This window comes from Schistocerca piceifrons, chromosome 6 (assembly GCF_021461385.2).
Source record: "Schistocerca piceifrons isolate TAMUIC-IGC-003096 chromosome 6, iqSchPice1.1, whole genome shotgun sequence".
Lineage (NCBI taxonomy): Eukaryota > Metazoa > Arthropoda > Insecta > Orthoptera > Acrididae > Schistocerca > Schistocerca piceifrons.
Window position 1 is genome coordinate 505298651 of NC_060143.1, and position 21915 is coordinate 505320565.

Here is a 21915-nt window from a genome sequence, read left to right on the forward strand (position 1 = left end):
AACAAACATCCCTAGGCTGACTTTTTCCATTGTTTCCAAGTGGTGTGAATAACAATGTCACACATTTTTCGGGATCGATAATTTGCTATATACCAATAGGTTTTTTATACACAGAGCACGAATCAAGCAAAAGGAAGTTATTTTGACCAGCTATTGGCCAAAGGCAGTGCCGTACCATACCTCTATTTCTCTTACGCCCATTTCCCCTTTCTTGCTTTCTGTAGCGTAAATGTTCCCTACTGCCTTAGCAAGATCATCCACTCGACAAAGAATCATAGGGAGCAGAGCACCTCTAAGTTCTCGCAGCGTAATAGATATCAAACCAGCCAATTTACCATCCAGATTAACAGTTAGCGTAATTTGGTATGAATGCTTTGATACCTCTAATTTCCTGTTTTTTTTTTTTTTTTTCATATGCGTTTCCTCTTCAAATTCCGATTGGTGGAAGATGGAAACATGTTCCCTACTGAGCGATGGCGGTTTGTTTACCTCATCCACAAATTGTCGGGCCGATTTCGCAGTTTGCTGTGCATCATCAAGTTGACGCTTTTTGTGAAATTTCATTACCTTATGTCTCAGCCTCTGATTCGGAACTTCTGGTCGGCTCTGTACCGAAGGACCACAGCCGGTTCTGTCGACGATGCTCCCTGATGTAGAAGTCCCCTTCATCTCGCAAGCAAGACTGGGTGTCTTTACAACTTTGCTAGCCACATGGAACCAGAAAGCAACTGTTCCAACGCTTAGAGATTCACATTGTTACTCTCGACATGTGCCACTACCTGCAGTTGGCTACTGTCCCGTGTTCTGCATGGCATCCAGAAGCAGTCTTTCCACATCTGCAATGACTTCACCCGGTATTTTCACAAAGTATTCTATTGATTCCTTCACTCCATTGCATCTACATCCCTAAAGGGCCACCTTATTGACGCAATGTTGGAGCTCCCAAATACCAGTAATCTCACTCTGTGTGAATGCTCAGACGCTGCAGGCCGAGTGGCTTCCTCTGGACCAGACCGAGCGACTTCACCTGACTCAGTGTCTTTGTTAGTCACACACACCGCCTGAAACCCATTTGTCAGACGAACTTGGGAGGCCCTCCAATCAGCCCCATCAGAAAGGCTTTCACTGCACGCCACATCTTCGAACAACCTTTCACTAGACCATGGGTGTGGGATCAACCTCGGTGTGGACAGTAACTGTGGCGACCACAGCAGTGGACTGATTAGGGGACAGATGGTGAAAGTGCTTCAGATTCCCTTGCCTGGTTCCTCACACCGATGACCCTAGATAACAGCCTCAAGCTTTGTTGCCAAAGCTAATACTGCCTCGAGCAGTGAGCTGTGAGCAAAGGGTCACCAAATGAGGTGGCATCTGGACAAAGGTGACTGAGACTAATATCCCGCGCTACAAAGTCATATGTTCGTTTACATTATCTCTGACTAAGGTCAGAGACGATGAGAATTACTAACATTTCGCTGCATATATTACAGTAGTGCCAAAACCAGATTAAAACTTTACGTTTTCCACGATAGTCACCATTATTTCCCAAGCTTCAGTTTCAATTTGGTATTACCTTTGCAGAGTTTATTGCTGGAGACTGCAGAGGTGGGACCCCTACCCCTTCCCCTCCCATCCATCCACTCTGGCCTAGGTGAGACCTGGCAGCGGTATTAACAAAAGCGTCATGGCCGAGAGAGAGCTGCCGCCGTCTGGTGGAACCCCTAGTGCTTCAAGTAATTCGCAAGACCGGATGGGGCGAGATAGGGGTTGTGGGGGAAGGGCAGGGGAGGCACCACACAGCGCTGACTCCCACGAGCCCCCTCACCCAAGTGCCCCCATGTGTCGCTGCACGGAGGTACAAGGTCACAGGCCAACTAATTAAACTCCGGGTTGCGGCCGCAGAAGGCGTCTGCGCTAAACCTCGCATTCCGATACGAAATGAGAGTTAAAGGCGCTGTGCTATTCCCTTTCAGCCACCCTTTACGAGTACGAGCACACTGTCTGTGCACTAACAATCCATGCTGGAAATAATTTTGATTCGCAGAACGTACAGGAAGGCATGTGCACCTGCTAAACTATACAGATTGTAAACGGTATAAGGCGCCAGGATTATACAGATGGTACATCTCGATGTGCTTGACAAAAAGTCTAATGATATTTTCTTGTGTCATGTATTTTATTTTTGTATTGTTAAAACCTAATGTTCGTAGAATAGATAGTATACGCATTATTACGTAGACAACCGACAGTACACGGCGTACCGAGCTTATTGCCTACAATGACGGGGCGGACAGAGAAAGGCAACGAGCCGACCAGGGGACTGAAATCATTAGACGTGTACAACGACTTGGTGTGATAATCAGGTGGTACCGAAAAAAGGAATATAAACGGTTTTTGGGTTGTCAAGAATGTGTAATTCGCTTTACGTGAATTGAATACAACCAGTCTGTTTCTCAACAAGTCGATAACGAAGGTCGTAGTAGTAATGACAAGCTAATATCAAACACAATGTATTTCCAGTGGTACAAACTCAATCAGTCACCAACTAGATAGTTGTGCATTAATTACAATCAACTGTTTCACCTTTTTACGGCAATGCCATAACGAATACTAAATAAACATTATTTTCCTTCTGTACAACAACATCGTAAAGAAAAGAAAACCCATTACTTCGTTTCCTCTTACACCAATACTACATACAACAAACGTTCGAAATGACCACCATTCGCTTCTACACATGCTTCACTACGGCGAACACAGTTTCGTCACACTCGTTCACACACATGCAGATTGGCCTTTATGGTATTGGCAGCATCTAAAATCTTCTGCGTCAATTTGTCCACATTATTTACTGGCTCAGCATAAACAAGTTCCGTCATGTGGTCCCAAAAGTAAAAATCCAGTGGATTTAAATCAGAGCTGCGTGCTGGCCATCGACGTGGACCTGAACGCCCGATCCATCGTCCTGGAAATCTACTATCCAAAAATCTGCGTACTCTGTGACCAATGTGGGGTGGAGCACCATCGTGGACGAACCACATGTTATGACGTTTGCCTAACGGAATGTCTTCTAACAACGTTGGTAACAATGTTTCCTCTAGAAACGTTCGGTAATAGTTACCAGTCAAACGTGCAGGTAAAACACAGGGCCCAGTAATGTAATTATCGAGCATACCCGCCCACACATTTACGGAAAATCGTCGCTGAAAATATGTTGCCACTACGTGGCGAGGATTGTGTACACTCCACGTGTGCATGTTATTAGTTATTCCGTCGCGAGTGAAACACACTTCATCTGTGACGAGTAAATTGTTGACAAAATTTTGGCGCCTTATACCGTTTACACCCTGTATAACACGGACAAAAGCGCAGCACTGCATGAATCGATGGAATTGTGGCGATACCACAGGATAAGATCTTCTCATGCTTCTAGTCACGTCAAGTGGTTGCGCTGAACATCCATGAGCTCTCGGCCGAGCGACCCACCAATCAAAGTATCGCAAGTAATTTCGTGAGAAAACCGCCGACAGGAAGAGGAAGGAGCTCGTGTTTCTGCCATTCTGTCATTCACTGACAGTGATATTAACAGTCTTCTGAAAAGAGTAACATAAAGTCAGTCTGTGAGATATGTGGTAAAATACAACAACACATGACACATACGAAAATATTATAAAACTCATGCTCCACACATTTTCGCAGTACCACATGAGCGTAGACACCGTTACGTCAAGCATATGATGTCCAAAACAGGATAATGTCACATTTAATATAAGAAGTGCCATCAACAATGCTAGTTAGAGAAATCACCTGCAGCTAATCATGGTTTGCAATCTGGAACTAAAAAGGCATTTGACAAGGCCTCCATCATCACGAGTGCGACCGATCGGGTTGCATGGGAATGTGCATGTGGTGTGGATGACAAAATAAATTACAATCTCTCTCGTCAACTCGCCGAAAATCTAAGTCAGCTCGCAGCAGCCACGTGGTCCTGCACGAAAAGACTTATCCGCACATGAGACAGCACAAACACTTCAATGGGCCACCGTAAATTTGGTTGGCCTTACAAGTTTTCTGCCTTTGGTCCATGGGACGCCACCTCAAATTCGTCGCAGTGTACCCAGTGTTCCAGAAAAGTATTTGCTATAAATGCAGGCAGGATTTGGTATGTAAAAGTCACGTACGCACTCACGCCTTTTTTGAAGTTTCTTAACTTCGGGTTTATTTCCATAACAAAGATAGAAAAATGGAAACTCACAGTTCACAATAAATGAATTTCAGAGCGTGACAGAGTTTCACAGATAGTGGAGGATGTTCAATAAACCAAGGTTAATTACGTGAATTATCTTTAGAAAACCGTGAAAGTTCCACAGTATTTCAAACTATAAATTCCACATTGGCTGCACACTGGAACCTTGTAAGGGCGGCTTGTATCCGACGCAACCCGAAAGTAACAGGTTCATCAGACGCCGAAAAATACCTATGTCCGATAGTAGGGACTCTTGGATAATTTACAAACGTGAATCAGTGGTATTTCATTGCTCATCAGATAAAATTTTCTCCTAACACACACTAACACAGCCTGACCGTCTCCAATGGCGTCTGAATCTAGATTACCCTACAAATTGCCGCTTGTTCACCACGTAAATCACTGTCAAGCACCACCGCAGTCAGTTAAACTATTGACCACGAAAATTGGTGAAATTCTTAATTTCAATCTCTGATACACATATGATACATGAAATCAAACCGAAATTTTCGAGAAATATTATTGTGTTATCAGTTTTCTTTCATCTGCCACAGTTTATTTGTAAACAGTAATTTCTATGGTTTTCCTCCGTTTTCACATTTACAAGTGTAAATATTAACAAACAATTTAAATTCTAGATTAAATAATTTTATACGTATCTTAAGTTTACAGTTCTGCCACTACTTTTAATGTTTGTCTTTTTATTTAGTAGGAAAAGCGGTATTTAATTGCGCGAAAACCACTTTTCGGCCTCCCATTTAAATGTGTGAATAATTCCCATAAATCAACTATCGCAGTCCAATACAGTTGTTCGACATGTATCCATAGGCACCACGTTTGTTACAATCGGATAATGCGTCACCGAAATATTCACTTTTACAGTTCAGAAATATTTCTAATATTTGACAGACAATAACTTATAAACTAATGCGGATATCGAAGGCGCGTCTTCACATGCGTAATCGTCCAATTTTTCCGCTTCTAATGAGCGTACTGGCTCTTCAGTTACACATATGGCTCAGTCTTTATCAATTTTGGCGTAAGCTTTAATTTTGCACTTTAGACGAACAGCGGCCTTGAGAAATGAGCATCCATTATGCCGGGAGAAACTCAAGAATCACATCCATTATGCTGCCCAACGGACGAGTTCTCCCGGTCACACGGTCACCTTAGCGGCCGGTGGAAGTCCAGAGACAACGTCACCTGTGGAGCATAATGTGAAACTGGCCCTCCACACGCTCCTGCCAAGCTGATATCAGCTGTCAACACGAATATGTCTAGATCTTAGCCGCTGCCTGTGCGCCCGCGGTCGCGTGCTTTTGACGGAATAAAGCGTATCTTCCCATTAAAATAGGCTGTCGTGTTACGCGAGGTATAATGCCAGACAGCGTAACAAAACAAACTGTGCACATCGAAGTTGGTGGTAACACCCTAAAAGAAAATGGCGACTGATTGTCCAGTACAGCGTGTAACCAGGCTATTATGATACTAAAGTAGGTGAAGCGTATACGAGATGAATACATTGCCTTGTTGTGCTTTAGCGGTTTGTGTACAAGTAACCAACTGACATGGCTGGAAAGACGCGAATATTTCATTCAAAGTTGCCCTACAATTCCTGATTTATCTTATTAACTCCTTGCCCATTCTTCTTACTATTTCCTTTGCTTGGACTACTTTGTGTATGGGATGACCAGCGTTGATGTCTTAGGGTATGACATGTAGGGCGACGCGAGTAGTGGCACTGCATCTTATCTTCATGGAATTATTGTTAACGTATGTGTGTGTGTGTGTGTGTGTGTGTGTGTGTGTGTGTATTAAACGTTGATCAAAAGCAGAGCGTGTGTAATTCGGAAATCTGTGCAAACCGTATAGGTATTACACTTCCGACACATTCAATACGTTTTGTATGCAAATTTTTTGTATAAAACGGCACGTGCCTAAAGCGAAAACCGAATGGAAATTTTAATATATAGTTAATAATTCGTTGCATAACGTGGAAAAGCATTATACAGCACTAATGTATTACATTTTCACCTAGTTGTTCACAATTCTACAAGGCCGCTACTTTCAACATAAAGATTTTGGCCCCCTGACAAAGGTGTCATGCGGAGCAAAACAAAGAAAAGAGATCCAGTGCAACGCCGTTTCACGTCTGTGAACAGCAAACAGCGCCGCTCCGAACAACAACGAACAAGTTATGCTCAGTATCGGTACAGCAAAGGAAAGGGTTCGTTAGTTCTGTTTGCTAGGGTTTCTCGTTTTTAATGTTTATTGACGTTCGCGGGCGCACCTATGTACACTCTGCTGCAATCAGCACAGTGAAAGAGGTGCGTGTTGTTCCATTAAACAATAGTTTTATCCGGCAAGGTCAAACTTTCCAAAGAAACGCACTACTATTCCAGGAACAGAAAACTTTTGCGAAACGAGGTAGAAGATTTCATTTTTTTTTATCTTGAGCATATAGCTGAGAGTGCGTTTAATACAAGTTCTCGCCTTCAGAAACCTCGTGAGAACTTTTTATGTTGTCCCTTATTACTCGGAAGTTATACATCCTACTGAGTTCGTTAAATTTTACCAAGTTGGCTAAGAAGTCGGCTCCAACGCCTGTAAGTCATCAACGACTACTCCAAATCAAAAATATCGAGTTATCGAATTTGTAGCCCATGAAATTTTATGTTATAAAAGCATCTAGTTTTCCAGTTTTAGGCACTATTAGGCGTCCAGGACAAAGTAATCCCATTTTGTTGCTGTATTTCTTTTTTGTCTTAAGAAATTAAAGTTATTCAATGAAATTAAATATTCAGTATGAAGACAGCCCTCTAATAAGCCCGTATGTGTTTCCTACATTAATATGCATTTTTATTCATATTTATCCATGTTCTAATTGTTAAAATTGGGTTTCTAAAATGAAAACCAAATACATAGCTTGGCCACTATGTGTTTACGAATAAGTAACATAAAATGTGTACAAAAGAACAAATAAAATCGCATGACAATATTAAAAACCACAATTTGAAGATTAGAGATTCACATTTTATGAAATTTCAATTCTATCGAGTTCCCTTCGAATTTCAGTTCCATCGAGGCCCCTCCGGAGACTGCTACAGGTCTCATCCAGCATACAATCTTCAGGCTCCATTGCGGCACCTTCATCAACTTCCTCATCATGGAACACATCTTCGTTCTCGTCCTCATCGTCTTCGAACTCAATTTCTGGGGTGTTCTCGCAAGATAAGCTACATAGTGTATGCACGTTGAGGAGCTGTTCAGTCCAATTTGCAACATCCACGTACTGCTGTGCCTCTTGTTTTGCATGCACAGAAGATCATCTTCAGAAGCATGTGTGGTGCAGCATCTTTCTACATCATCAGAGGAAACAAGCCTGATAAGTTCTTTTCCCAGTCTCAATATCATGGATCAGTTTTTTCGCCTGCCAATGTTGCACATCATGGTGGGGTCACAATGAGTGTCACCTTCCTGCATTCGATGTTGGCGGTAACCCTTCATGTTTCAAAGATTGGACAGACTTTACAAGAAACTCCTATCTGAACACATCAAAAGCCGCGTAGCTACAATTCCCACGCAGCTCTAACATCAGCTGTTCTCCTGCCTATGCTGTTAATTCTTGAGAGACCAAGCGTTTAGTAAATTCGGCAGCCCCTACTCAGAAGTGCGACTGTCACTCTGTAAGGTTTGGTAAATTCCCTTTGGCCAAAGAAAAGAAGATGTGGTAGGTATTGGGGCATGGCGGTTTCTGTGCCACTTTCCATTGTTGCTAGACGTTTACAAGATGGTAGCGATGACGTCATCCAAGATGTCAGTGTGTAGACTTGGCAACAGCGCATGGTGCTATCCAAGATGGCGGATTTTGGTGGGAAGATAGGTCAACTGGGCAACATCACTCCCTTCCCTCCACCAGAAATACCCCAGGAAGTTCAAATTCCTTCAGGATAATGCAACATGCTACAGTTATCTCTACAAACCTAAGAAAATCGCCGGAAGAACGGTCATTTGGGCTACCTCCACTAACCTAAATCACCCGACCGCCATGTCTTCCTAGGAACTGGTGCCAAGTGTGGGTTTTGGCGCTAAAGAAAGGTCAATTGCTATGTAAAATCAAAACCGAGTTAACCTCAAGGAACTGTATAGCGTCCCAGAAATAGTTAACGCTCGCTTTCTTGATGTCTCTTCCTCGAAGGGCTAACGTGGTAGCCCATCCATCACGTGTTACCCTTCCTGCTTTCCACTCACACAAACGTTCCCTCCACTATCTAGAGACTCCTATATCCCACCACAAAAGAATGTCTTGTGAATGAATCTAACATTATGATTCGCTCTTGTCGAATTCACATTCCAAATCATACAAAGTCAACTAAGGTGTTTCTCATCTTTAGAAAACAAGCAAAAGTCTTTTTCACCTGCTAGATGCACACACCACAACCGATCTTCTCTCAACTACATAAAGGAGCGAAATCTGCAGAAACAGTCAACGGAACAATTTACACTGTCCAGCACACACACACCTCCATATTCAATCTTCTCAAATGTCCACACGATCGCGAAAAGAGCCCAAAACATCCTAACTATTAGTTACCTATTCAGCCTCTAGAAGAAGTCAAAGTTAAGTGAGATATATTCCTGCATTCCAACAGGCCTTTGCATTCGGACGGCTGCTGCCGTTAACGAGAAACGTGAATCATTCCCGCATAGGTCACCGGCGCTGCAGGCCAAGCATGCATAGACATAGTGATCCTACAAATTCATTCACTTAAATATTTTATCCTTGTACTTACAAGTAAATGTTAGCGTTGCGGTCTCAGTTGAATGACACTCGTCAATGAGCGAAGTATCAGAAATAAACCTTGCTGACGTCTGTGTCTCTGGAAATAGAAATACCGGTACCCATTCTTATGACCTTAGATACTCTTCGAATGGTATCACAGTACTCCACGTCAAATCCACACCTTCAGCACGACTGGAGACAGTCATTTCCTAGGCACATGTCGGAAAACAAACACACACTTCATGAACCTGATGCTCAAATGCGAACATATCACGCACCCTCAACTGGTAAGCATAATTTTTTGTCAATAAATGATCGCTGACGATACGATATTATTCTGAGAGAAAATCAACCATGGGTGGACATGTCTCATAAGTTTTTATTGCGAATGCTACCATCGTTCCTAGAAAGAGAGGATCAAACTCCTAATGTTATGAAACGGAACTTGTTGTCCAGTTCGATATTTTTCCAATAAATTCCGATACAGGAGAACTATAGCCTGAGTGTTTTGACTCTGCAGAAGTGAATTCCATGTATAACAAAGAGAAGAGAATGGACCAAGTGGTGTTTATTTATTTATTTATTCGTTTTGTTTCATGTGTGCCAAGTTTCCCTTTCTCCTTACCCCTTATGCGACCTTGGACTGTGTGACTGATATAGTATGTGATGTAGCAGAAATCTCTGGTCAGAGGTCATAGCACTGGATGTGTAGAGTCGCCTGTGGTAGGATAGTACCAACCTCCTTAACGTGAGCTAGTTTGGCAAAGATGGTGGGCAAGTCAAGTCAGAGAGATCGCAAAGGCCAGAGGATAGGCCCTGTTAAGTTGGCTAAACATCCCCTCCACCACCTTTTGAACGAAGATCGGTTAGGCGAGGTCTCCGGTCGAGCTCTTGTACATGGGTCGCGGCGCTGAACAGACATGGAGACGCAGCTCCTATTTTGGTAATGTTAACAGTGGTATTAGATTGTTTGAAATCTGTTCGGTAATGAGGTTCAGATGTTGAAATCAGGTGCGAAATTACCACTAATCCCCATAAGGAAATTTATTTTCATAATTCATTCTTATTTCAGTAGAACATTTCCGTTTGTGCCTTGGTGACGCCATGCATCATGGCCTTTAAGCTCATGGATATATTATTGCTCTGTGCTTAACCGAAATTTCACTCATTCAATGTATTTTAATCTGCTCTTTCATTTACAGTAATATTTTGGGGAATTTCTATTTATTTTCCATGTATTTTCTTTGTGAACTTGCTTCCGCGCCACGTGGTTGGTTGGAGCAACCGCCACATTTACAAACTGTAGTTTCGCTCCGTAAATATACTGTACACGATGAATAATCATACTATTTTGGGCGAGTGTAAAATAGGGAAGGAATTATCTTGCGTGTCCATATTTCCGTGGATTTCTGTTGGCTAGCGAAACTTGGCCACGTGTGTTGAATAGCATTGAAGTGATCATGTTTCTTGTGCTCCCCATAACGGTTTCATTTGTTGGCGATGTGCGTTAACTCAAATACATGGTTTATACTCGTGCCACTAGGAAAAGTATCAGATTTTAATGCCCATTGATCTGATGAAGTCTTGCGAAGTTCGTTTACCCCCTGAACTAGTTTTGCTTGTAATGTCTTTGGTGAACTTGTTCTGAGTCACCTATAGCAACAGAATGTAATAAGCATCGATTTAGGCATAATTTTGTGTGTGTATAATATTACATTGAAGCCAGGTCTGCGCTCCCATGTTCCATTCCATAATTACGTGGCGAAACTGTACCTTTTTAACTAGAAAGACCACTTGTGTTGATGTATATTGCAAGAGAAACACGACTAGTTGTTGGAATACCATCGGTACTGAACAAATATCTTTTAATCCCTACGGCCGTCTGATTATTTGCTCCCTCCATCATAAAGAATAGGTGGAAGTCAGTACCACAGTCGAATTCTGGATAATGAAAGCAAATAAAAGCTATGTACTATCTATTAAGCCCTGTGTAGGTGCCTTCTGTAGTGTTTTTTTTTATAAAAAAAAGAATAAGGAAATACAATTGCGTTATTCATTGCGTTCAAATTCTTAGCGGTTGGTTAAAACCTACTGCTATAAATTATTAATACCCACCAATAACTCGCAGTGGGAAGAAATTTCTTGGACCATTCGAATTTAGGAAACCAATTACTGCAGATGGTAGCTTGCAGGAGCTGTAAGACATGACAAAGCGACGGTAATCTTGCTACTTAGGTAGAGTCTTACCACCACCAGTGCTTTAAGGTTACGTTGCAGTTCCTTCTGACCGGTAATTGGAAAGTAGTAATTATATCAAAATTTTAGAGTATTAATGATTATTTTTTCCTTGTACAGCTTAGCACAACTCTGCTTGTGTTGATTATAGCGTTGTCTTCATTTGTGTTGTGTTCTGTTGTTTTGCGTGTGTTGTGTTCTATTGTAAAACTGATGGGATCTTCTTTTAACTTGAACTGAGGTAATAACAATTTTTTTCTTTCGTGTTTAGTGCTTGCATACTGTGTAAGGGGTAGGAAACAGTAGCTATAACGATGCAGATAGGTGATGAGCCAGATTATTACCAGGGCACGTGCTAAAAGTATAGTTGATATGGACACGCTAAATGTGGTAAACGGTAATATGGAGAGCGCGTCGGCATTTCCGGGTGCAACGGCGTCCGAAAGCATGACAGTGTACCCGCAAGGTCAGTGAACCCGCAAGGTCAGCTGACCACTGGGGGCAATAAACAGGTAGGCCAGGCGCGACCCTAATGGAACCCCAAGTAGAACGCCTAGGAACGACCTTGGAGAACACCAGCATTAGCGTGGGGGTGAGAAGCGAAGCTGCAGAAGAACCGCTTCCAACAGTCTTGGCGAGCATGGGAAGTATAAGCACGGAGAGTCTGTTTCTAGCAAGCATTCTTCAGTTCATGAAGCAGCAAGTTGCTGAGCAGAAGAGGGCATTGGTAACTTGAACAATTCAAACAAAGTGATAAATCGAACGTTTCAGAGAAAGTATTTAGGGAAGCTTTGCGCGACTCAAATAACGAGTTGCGAGATGACCTGACAAGGAAATTGGTCGAGCATATAGGCGCAATAAATACGCGATTTGACGAACAATAACATAAGCTAGGGCACTAACAGGAACGTCTAAAAGTGTTATAAACTAGAATCGAAACAGCTGCTGCTGGAAGCCAAGCACTAGCTGACTCCATATTGAAGGAGATATAGACTGTGGAAACTGAAGTCAGTGTGGCCACAGGCAGGCTTGAAAATCGTGTAATAGTATTAGAAAACGAACTTTCCTCGCGAGATATCGTCATTCCTTTGGAGTGACAAATAAGGGAGGTCCTAGTAGACGTCTGCAAGGGGCAAGAAGAGGCTGTTGTTCGTGTGAGCGAACAAGTGGCTGCTCAGGGTGCGCAAATTACGGCGCAAGCGGATGTAATTGAGAGAGTAATCAATCAGGTGGGCGCCCTAACGAGTGCGGTAGGGAAGATCACGCTAACAAATGAGGCACACTCGGACAGGACGCTGCCAGCCGCAATTGCGGAATCCGAAGAAGTGCAGTCACTTCTGCAATTTAAAAGGGTGCAAGCAGACATAAACAAACGCTATGGGGACCTGATACCTCACTTGCATAACAAGCTGCGGGAAAACGAAAGCGCACAGGGCAGTGCCACTATTAGTAACACGGTTCGAGGAGCGGAAAGCACCAGCAGTAAGCGCAGGCGTGGAGAAGAGGAGGAATACCGTAACTTCGAAGAGAGACTCTGTAATCTGAGAGGAAATTCGGCGTCACCTGTACGCACTGTGAATAACGGTACGAATTACGATAGTGACGAGGAAGAATGCAGGAGACACTCTGTCTCCGTACAATCTTACTCTCTTTTCCCTGACCCAAATCACGACATAGCGCCCTCGATGTGGTTAAACCAGTTTGAATAAAATTTGCGTGCAGTCACCTGAGAGGTGAAGTGGCAACCCGAATGCAAATAATGCTTCAAGACTGTTGAACCTACGAGGATTTTAAAACGACTTTCCTCAACGAGTTCTGGTCGCAGAGCATGCAAGAACGGGTAAAGTTAGGCACCTTGATGCGAGAAAACTATTTTGAAAGTACATACAAGCACGCCGTGGAATTTTACAAAGAGCTTGTGAAAAATAGTTTCTCGATGCACCATATGATCCCAAGGAACTTAGCAGAACTTGTCTGACTAAGCTTCCGAATAAATGGCGCAAAGATATTAGAATAGCGGGAAGATGTATGGATGACGTTTGTGGTTTTCAGAACTTGCTGCAAGAATTAGGCACTGAAATAAAAGTAATTGAGCAGTAAAATGTAGTTAGGTTCGAAGGTAATCATGACGGGAATCATGGACAGAGGCGCAACCTGAATTGGAGGCCTCGCTTTGGTTGCAATAACAATGACAGGCGTGGACCTGGGTCTTGGAGCCCACGGAACAATGACAGCGGTTGGAGACGCTATATGGAAGGTCGGACCCAGCCTGATAATGGTAATATGTTGCACACAACGGACGGGAGGTCCGTGGAGCCACACGATAATTCCAGAGGCAGCAATATTAGTGAAAGTAGGGACGCATGACTAGCAGTAATAGGGGCGAGCACAGCGGCGACGCAGTATGATGAAACTTACGATGTCAAAGCAATGTGCTTAGAACACGAAGACATCCGGAACGTTGTACTAGAGGAAAGAGCTGTAGTAAACTCAGTCAAATGCCCCACAGTCAGCATAACTATTTACGAAATTACATATCCCTGTCAACTTGACTCACAAAGCGAAGCATCGGTGATTAGAGAAGATGTGTTCGCACAGTGTAGTGTGAACAGTCGGAGGCCGACGCTTCCGTTGCAGAAAACAAGAGTCTGCATTCACATCTACATTTATACTCCGCAAGCCACCCAACGGTGTGTGGCGGTGGTGCCGTAGGTAATAAAAGCGTAGAGACGAAGTTGCAGGCTTACATTGATTTTACTTGTCAGTCCTACAACCTTACAGCCGTGTTCCTGATAGTGTCGTCACTAGCAGTTGAGGCAGTACTTGGCTTGGAATTTCTAAGTCATTATAAGACCGTTCTAGATTTTGATGCGCGATCACAAAACAAAAATGAATGCTGTTTTGGATGAGGGACGAGCAGAAGGAGTGACATGTGCGTCCCTAGGTAAACGCGTGACCGGCGAGTAGGATGACGAAGTGTGCCTAGATACAGAGAAAGGAGATCGGGATAGTGTGAAAACAATAGAGGAGGCAGTACGCGAGAAAACGCGGCATTGGGGATCGACAAAGATAGTGGAACCACTAAGTGAGACCTGAGGAGGTGCCATACCGTTTTCGCAGACTTGGCTGGCACTTAAACTGGGAAGTAGGAGATATAAAAGATAATCAAAATTTGGAGTAGGAGATACAGTTCTCGTTAAAACTCATAGTTTGTCCAAAAGACATCGGTTCATTAGTAGCACATTTTTCGATGTGTATTCTGGACCATTTCGGGTGAGGCGTGTCGCTCATCAGAACGCTGTGAAATAGAAACGATCAGGTCTCGTGGGCCTAGGGGTTTGCGTCACATATCAAATGTGAAGAAATGGATGGAGTAGGAATTAGGGGCAGAAGTGTCATCTCTTGTAAACAGAGGAATCGATTAGCTTCGTATAAAAAGTAGTAGACTACAACATGACGTGTAAAGTGATTTGGTACTCTTCACTGTCTTTGCCTAGTCGTCTATTAGGTATGAATTGTAATAACAAAAGTAGAAGGAAGATATTCGTACATTACGGTCGTGATTTGCTCTGGAGGAGCGATGTTCACTTGCAAGGGAAACAAGAAGAAATTTCGGTAGGAAAGGTAAACCCTTCGGAATGTGCAATGATGAGGAAACGCGCCGTAGATGCGCTTATGTGTAGTAATGGCTCGCGCCGAAGGAGCGACGGGGACCTGTTGTCGGTTGCGAAAGGCACCGAACTTTGTGTGTTGTTGCATTTGTGTTATAGTGGTGTTCAGAGACGCAGCGCCATGAAGTGTTACTGACTTAGGCACTGATGACTTTGAGAGACCCCGAAGGAGAGCTGAAATTTATGGAGTGTATGACAGACCATAGCGAGGGAAATCAGAGGCAAGTTAAGGATCCCGGAAGTAAAATATCCAGAGCAATGGAGACAGGACTAACTAAAGGGGAAGCCCGTGGAGGTAACAGAAGGGAGTACAGGTTATACTCATGAATGACATTTATTTAATGAAAGATGACACTTGTAGTAGAGTGAGAAGATGTGAAGTGGACCCTTAGTTTTAAACTAGATGTATGTGATATCCCATATCTGTGCTTAACTTTTGTTCACAGGGAATAAAAAGCACGAAAGAGGACGAGATGCTGATGACAATAGATTGAGATGTATAACAAGAATTTGGAATAACTGAAGTGGAGGTGTAATGTCTCTGAGATCTTAAGAGTAAATCCCTAATGGATTCCTTAACGAACTAAATTAGCGAGAACACAGAGCAAAAACGTCCGATTTGGGTAATGTGAGAGTGATCCACGTGGTAATAACTCCAAGTAGCTTCGATTATATATATATATTTTTCTTGTACCGTGTAATTGTCTACTTGTCACTTAATGGTGTGTTATCCTGGTCATACACTCATGGATGAGCAGATATGTCACCTGTTGTTTTATTGTTGTGTGTAGTATAGGAACAGTAAAATAATGTCCTATCTGTTTTGGAAATGAAAGTGTTATAGTAACACCAGATTGTGATTTCAGAATGTTTTGGTAACTAGGATGCAACTTAGCCAAATAGGCTATGTGATAGTAAGCATGCAAAGCAGCACATGGAGATGTAGATAGTGGCGGTGGAGTAATGAATTGAATTCGGATTCTGACAATCCCAAATACCTGTCTAAGTGATTCAACAATTTGTTCCTTGATGGGCAGTCGAATACCTTTTAAAATATGAAATAGGCTAGTTATGGTAGGACATCTCAGTATTGTAAAGACCTTTCGAGACGCATTTTTTCTATTCAGTTGTTAGAAAACAAAAGAGCTTGTAGTGTTAACTCATTCAGTTAAGTATAAAAAAAGCTTCACAGATGAGAATAGACATTTTAGAAGTCTGTGTTAGTAAGCGAAAGTATTACATAGCGATCGAGGATTGTTCTATTTTTTGTTAATAACGATTCGCCGTTTAATTGTAAAGCTCTGGCGAAGTCTTTAGATATGTTTCAATGTACAGTAGGTTAGGTAATCGTACTTGTACAAACAAGAGTAATTGAGGACCACCAAACTTGAAGGGAGTAACAACTGTTTTATTTAAATGTTGCAAGGTCACGGCGAGCAGCAAGGGGCAACTGGTCGGCTGCCGCCGGCAAGGGCAGGGGACGACCAGTCCCTGTCAAACAGCTGATCCAGTGGGCGCGAGCGGCAGCCCTGGACTTATGAATGGAGTCTGGCGCTACCGTTTCCCCTTCCTTCAAACGGCAGTGGCGGCGGCTGAATGGTGACTGCAAAAATGGTTCAAATGGCTCTGAGCACTTTGGGACTTAACTACTGAGGTCATCAGTCCCCTGGAACTTGGAACTACTGAAACCTAACTAACCTAAGGACATCACACACACCCGTCCCCGAGACAGGATTGGAACCTGCGACTGTAGCGATCGCGCGGTTCCAGACTTTAGCGCCTAGAACCGCTCGGTCACCCCGACCGGCTGGGGACAGCAGCCACGCCGCGGGCTGGCGACGTACCCCTGCGCTACGGCACACGACACGGCTACCTCCAGCAAGGTAACAGCCGATCTGACCGGCCAAACTCCTTCCACCACAATGGAGACAACTGTTGTTAGAGCTACGAGATATCTTTACAGACGGAGATCACAGTGTCTCTCCGCGTTCGCCCTGGCTGGGATACTGGAGTACATACAGCATTTTGAGTTGAAACTGAGGGAATCATTGGTGGGGCGTAATGTGGGACATGTGGTGGTTGTGAGTACTGTGGAGTGACACCAGTGAAACGTTGTTGAGGTTGCAGTTGATTGGTCTGTTGTGGGAGATGGTATGGCGTTGATTGGCTCTGTTGCTGGATGTGGGAAACGGATTGTGTGGTGTCGCTTTGATAGTGATGAGGCGCAATCCTCTGATTCTTAATATTGGAAATCACTCTACCAACTTCCATTTGAAACTGTAGCCTTTCATTATTATCAAACTTCTCAGTACGTGGTAGGGACTGTGGTAGGACATTTGGGAGTTTGGTTTCTCAGGTTCTATTTTTTCCAACGGCTCTAAAAGCTTCAGATCTATTTCTTCCATTTTCTTGTACATCTTTCTAGGTTGAGTGGTGGACAGAGGTTTATCCTTTGTTCCAATTGTGACGTTTACTTCATGTTCTGTGATCTGACGAGGTTGCGAAGGGGCATCAGTTTCTTCCTTGTTCTTTTCTTCTACGCTGAAACTTTCTGTAGTCTCCGTGGCGGCGGCTGAATGGTGACAGCAGCCACGCCGCACCGCTGGCGAAGGACCCCTGCGCTACGGCACACGACACGGCTACCTCCAGCAGGGCCACAGCCGGTCTGAGCGGCCAGACTCCTTCCACCACAATGGAGACATCTGTTGTTACCGCTACGAGACATCTTTACACATGGAGATCGCAGTGTCGCTACGCCAGGACACAGGAGGCGGCGACTTTGTCAGAGGTCATTAGCGCTACTAAACGCGTTTGTTGGTCACGGTGAACACTGTCGCTTTTGCAAGAGTCAAGGGATGAAGGACAAACTGCTAAGGGCTGCTGGCCTCATTAGTAACCCTTGTTGGACTCAAGAACACTGTGCGTAAGGAGAACAAGCGGTAAAACTTTCAACGCAAAGACAGTGGACTGTTAATTTAGAGAAAGGGGATAGTCAAATAAACTGATATTTCAGTAAAATGTGTGTGTACTCATGATGAACTTACGCTTTTGTCATCCATAAGGGTGAAGGGTAGTCACAGACAGCTGTGTCGGACTAGAAACTTTTCATCACAGCACTCAGGCCCGTGAGTCATTGCAAATTCTTGTTTAAACAATGCAGAAGTGGACTGAGAGCAGTAAAATAGGTTATCAACAGCTTGAGGACATGTACGTGCAGTGCAGTTGTTAGACATACGGTTTTATTCGGATCACGGGAACTGATGTATTGTTAGTCCAACCCGTTGCACTAGTGGAGTTTCTCTAAGGGTATCACAAATGTGAAACTGACTTATGACAGTGTGTTGACTGCAGATTGACAACTACTTTGCCACTAGAATTAGCAGAAAGTAATTGCCTACACAAAAATAAATTTTAGGAGACAGCATGGGATGGACAGTCGGCAGAGTGCAATAGGCTACCTCCAAGTTCCTTCGGAAGAAAGCCCTCCCCGTCGATAACCCTAGATGGCGTGCGTGTTACTTTATAGTGCCGTGTGACTATTGAAACCTAGGGCATGCCAAACAGTAGCTGAACTAGCGTGTGAGCTGGTCCTTTGATAAGCTTAAAATTTACGTAGCCTCATATGAATATCGTGCGTTTTCTTGTTTATGACTTAGTTAAATATGAGTAGGATATGAAGTGTTGTATGTTTTAGGTTATTTATTTTATTTATTTCCTTTCTTTGATTAAACGTGGAGCAGGACAGTACTTTGTTCACTGAGTGACTGTTTTCAACAGAGAGGAAAGAGGGAATGTTTTTCGCTTTAATATACTGAAGTTGTCTCTAATCTTAGGAGCGTGATCGATGATATGTTGTTTTTGTCATTTATCAGCCTGAAAATGGGGCAGTGAGATGAACAAAAGTTTGCTGGCTCAAGGCAAAATGTTGTCTAATAACTCAGTCAGAAAGTAGGTCGACGGAGTTTCCCACATTCCTGTCTGAAGAGAACTAAATTTGTGTATTGACGAAGAGGCCATAAGCCTGAAGACAGTGGATATAACGCAGTCAGGTGTTATCTGATAATAACGTTTAGAACGACTCTCACTCTGAGGGTTAGCTAGATAAAGATAGATCATAACATTGGTTTCATGACACGTCCATAACTTGATTGCTAGTTGGTAAAGAACAAATTAGATAAAATTTAATGTGTCAAAATACAAAGTTGCTTTTCGATGAAATTTGTGACCTACCTAATGTGCTACTGTATAATTTTGTACTAGTTTGAGGTTTTGTGTTTATCAGAGATTAATTATTGAGAGTCCCATTCTGAGTAAATAGTGTCCAGTAGGATCTGTTTCAAAATGTATTTTCTTTATCAGGGTTTCTGATTAGTGACTAGGGAATATTCATAACAGTAAATGTTTATGGAGCCATTGAAGGCATGGTTTATAGTATTATTAATTATTTTGAATGGTTAATTATTTTCCGATGTTCCCAGAATGAGATTTTCACTCTGATTTTCCGATGTTTTGCACAAGTGATGAATAGGTAATGGACATAGCGGAAAATGTTTTGTAGCCATTGTAGGCTGAGGGTTTTATATTATTGATTGTGTTCAATACTCACAACTTTTTTCAATGCTTTCCATAGAACACATTCTGTATTGTTGAGATACACTAACAGTCGTCCTTGTTATCAGTATTTGGTTATTATGTCTTATGACAATTTAATGTTTACTTAATGAGTACCTACCTGTATTGGATATATGTGTTTTAAATTAAGTTGATTTCGTTTATAGAATTTCTGTAATTTTATGAATATGTTTGAGTAATGCGAACAAACCTGTGTTGAATCTAAGTGTGATTAATTAATGTCATTTCATTTACAGAACTTCTGTAATGTTATGATTATTTGCGACAATGGCCACTGTGTCAATGGTCTTGACAAGCTAACTATATCAAATGATGTACCTTGAACCTTGCCAAGCATAACAAAATAAATATAATAGCGGATTGGTGTAGCATGGAGATTAGGGTCTCCACTTCGAGGCACCAATTGAAAAATGTCCTGCACTGCCGTTCCATCGGAAAGACAGTCCATCTTCTACAAAGTTACCCGAGAGTGATGAAACGGCCCTAGTTGTCTTGTTCGATATTTTTCTAATAAATTCCGATACAGGAGAACTATAGCCAGAGTGTCTTGGCCCAGCAGAAGCGAATTCTGTGTATGACAAACTGAAGAGATTGGACCAAATGATGTTTATTTATTTATTCATTTTATTTCATGTGTGACACGTTTCCTTGTATCCTTTCCCTTATTCGACCTTGGACTGTATGACTAATATAGTATGTGATTTAGCAGAAAGCTCTAGTAAGAGATCGCAGCATTTCATGTGTAGAGTCGTTCTGTGGTAGAGTGGTACCAACCTCTTAATATGAACGAGTTAGGCGAAGAGGTTGTGCATGTCAAGTCAGAGAGATAGCAAAGGCCAGAGGATTGTCTCTGTTAGGTTGGCGAACCATCCCCTCCACCACCTTTTGAACGAAGAACGGTTAGGCGAGGTGTCCAGTGGAGCTCTTGTTCCTGGGTCGCGGTGCTGAACAGACATGGAGACGCAGCTCTCGTTTTGGTAATGTTAACAAAGGTATTAGATTGTTTGCAATCTGTTCGGTAATGAAGTTTATATGTTGAAATTAGGTGTGAGATTATCACTAATCCCCATAAGGAAATTTATTTTCGTGATTCATTCTAATTTCAGTAGAACTCTCCGTTTGTGCCTTGGTGCCGCCATGCACAATGGCCCGTAAACTCACGGTCATACTATTGCTCTATACTTAACCGAGATTTCACTCATTCAATGCATTTCAGTCTGCACTTTCATTTACAGTAATATTTTGGGGAATTTTTATTTATTTTCCATATGTTTTCTTTGTGAACCTGCTTCCGCGCCATGTGGTCGGTTGGAGCAACCGCTACATTGATAAACTGTAGTTTCGGTCTGAAAATGTATTTTAAACGATGGATAGTCATACTACAGTGGCCGAGTGTAAAATAGGCAAGGAATAATGTTGCCTGTCCGTATTTTTGTGGATTTCTGTTGGCTAGCGAAACTTGGCCGCGTGTGTTGAATAGCATTGAAGTAATCATGTTTCTTGTGCTTTTGAGAATCATAATTACGTCCTTGGAAGAAATCGGCGAATCCCAGAATTTAATTTTTGCTAGATACTTCTCAAAGTATCGCCGGAGACTTCCATGCTTCTCATTGAAAATTTCCGCACCATGCACCTCCTTCCTTAATCTTTGCTGTACCCCATTACTCCAAAATTTTGCCAAGAACATTTTCTCAAACTCTTCATAATTCCTACACGTGTCTACCATTTCCGTTCCCCATAATGCTGCATCACCAGAAATAAAGCCAGTGACGAACTGAATACGCTGTCTGTCTGTCGAGCTCCTGGGAAATATGCCGGAAAAATTCTTTAGGAACACGATGGGGTGTATTTCTCGCTTCTGCGGATGAAAAACAGGAAAAGTGCGATGCTTAATCATACTTTCCTCTTGCATTAAACTCACAATTGTGGGCGGATCATTTAGTTTCCCTACTCGGGACTCAACAGGACTGTTGTTTTGCATGTAATCAGGCGGTGAACGATAAGGAGTTGACTGACATTCGTCACCGTCTAAAGAGTTGTTCCCTATAGTTTGCGTATGTGTGTGCGGATTTTCTACCCAGTTTCTCAGCATTCTGACATCGTCCACTACTTGCTGCTTCCACTCGGGAAGATCCCGTGTAAGTGTCCTCCGAATCTGTCCCAATTCAGAAACTACTGTGTCTCCCGACTTACCAGGAGCAGCTAAGATTTCATAAGTTACATCCTTGACAGTCTCCCTAAGCTCCTCCCTGACCTTCTTTTCGATAAAAATATCTTTACCCTTTATCCATTCACTGTAGTGTTCCGACAATGCCTCCGCGTGTGCTTTCACGGTGCTCTTAACCTGT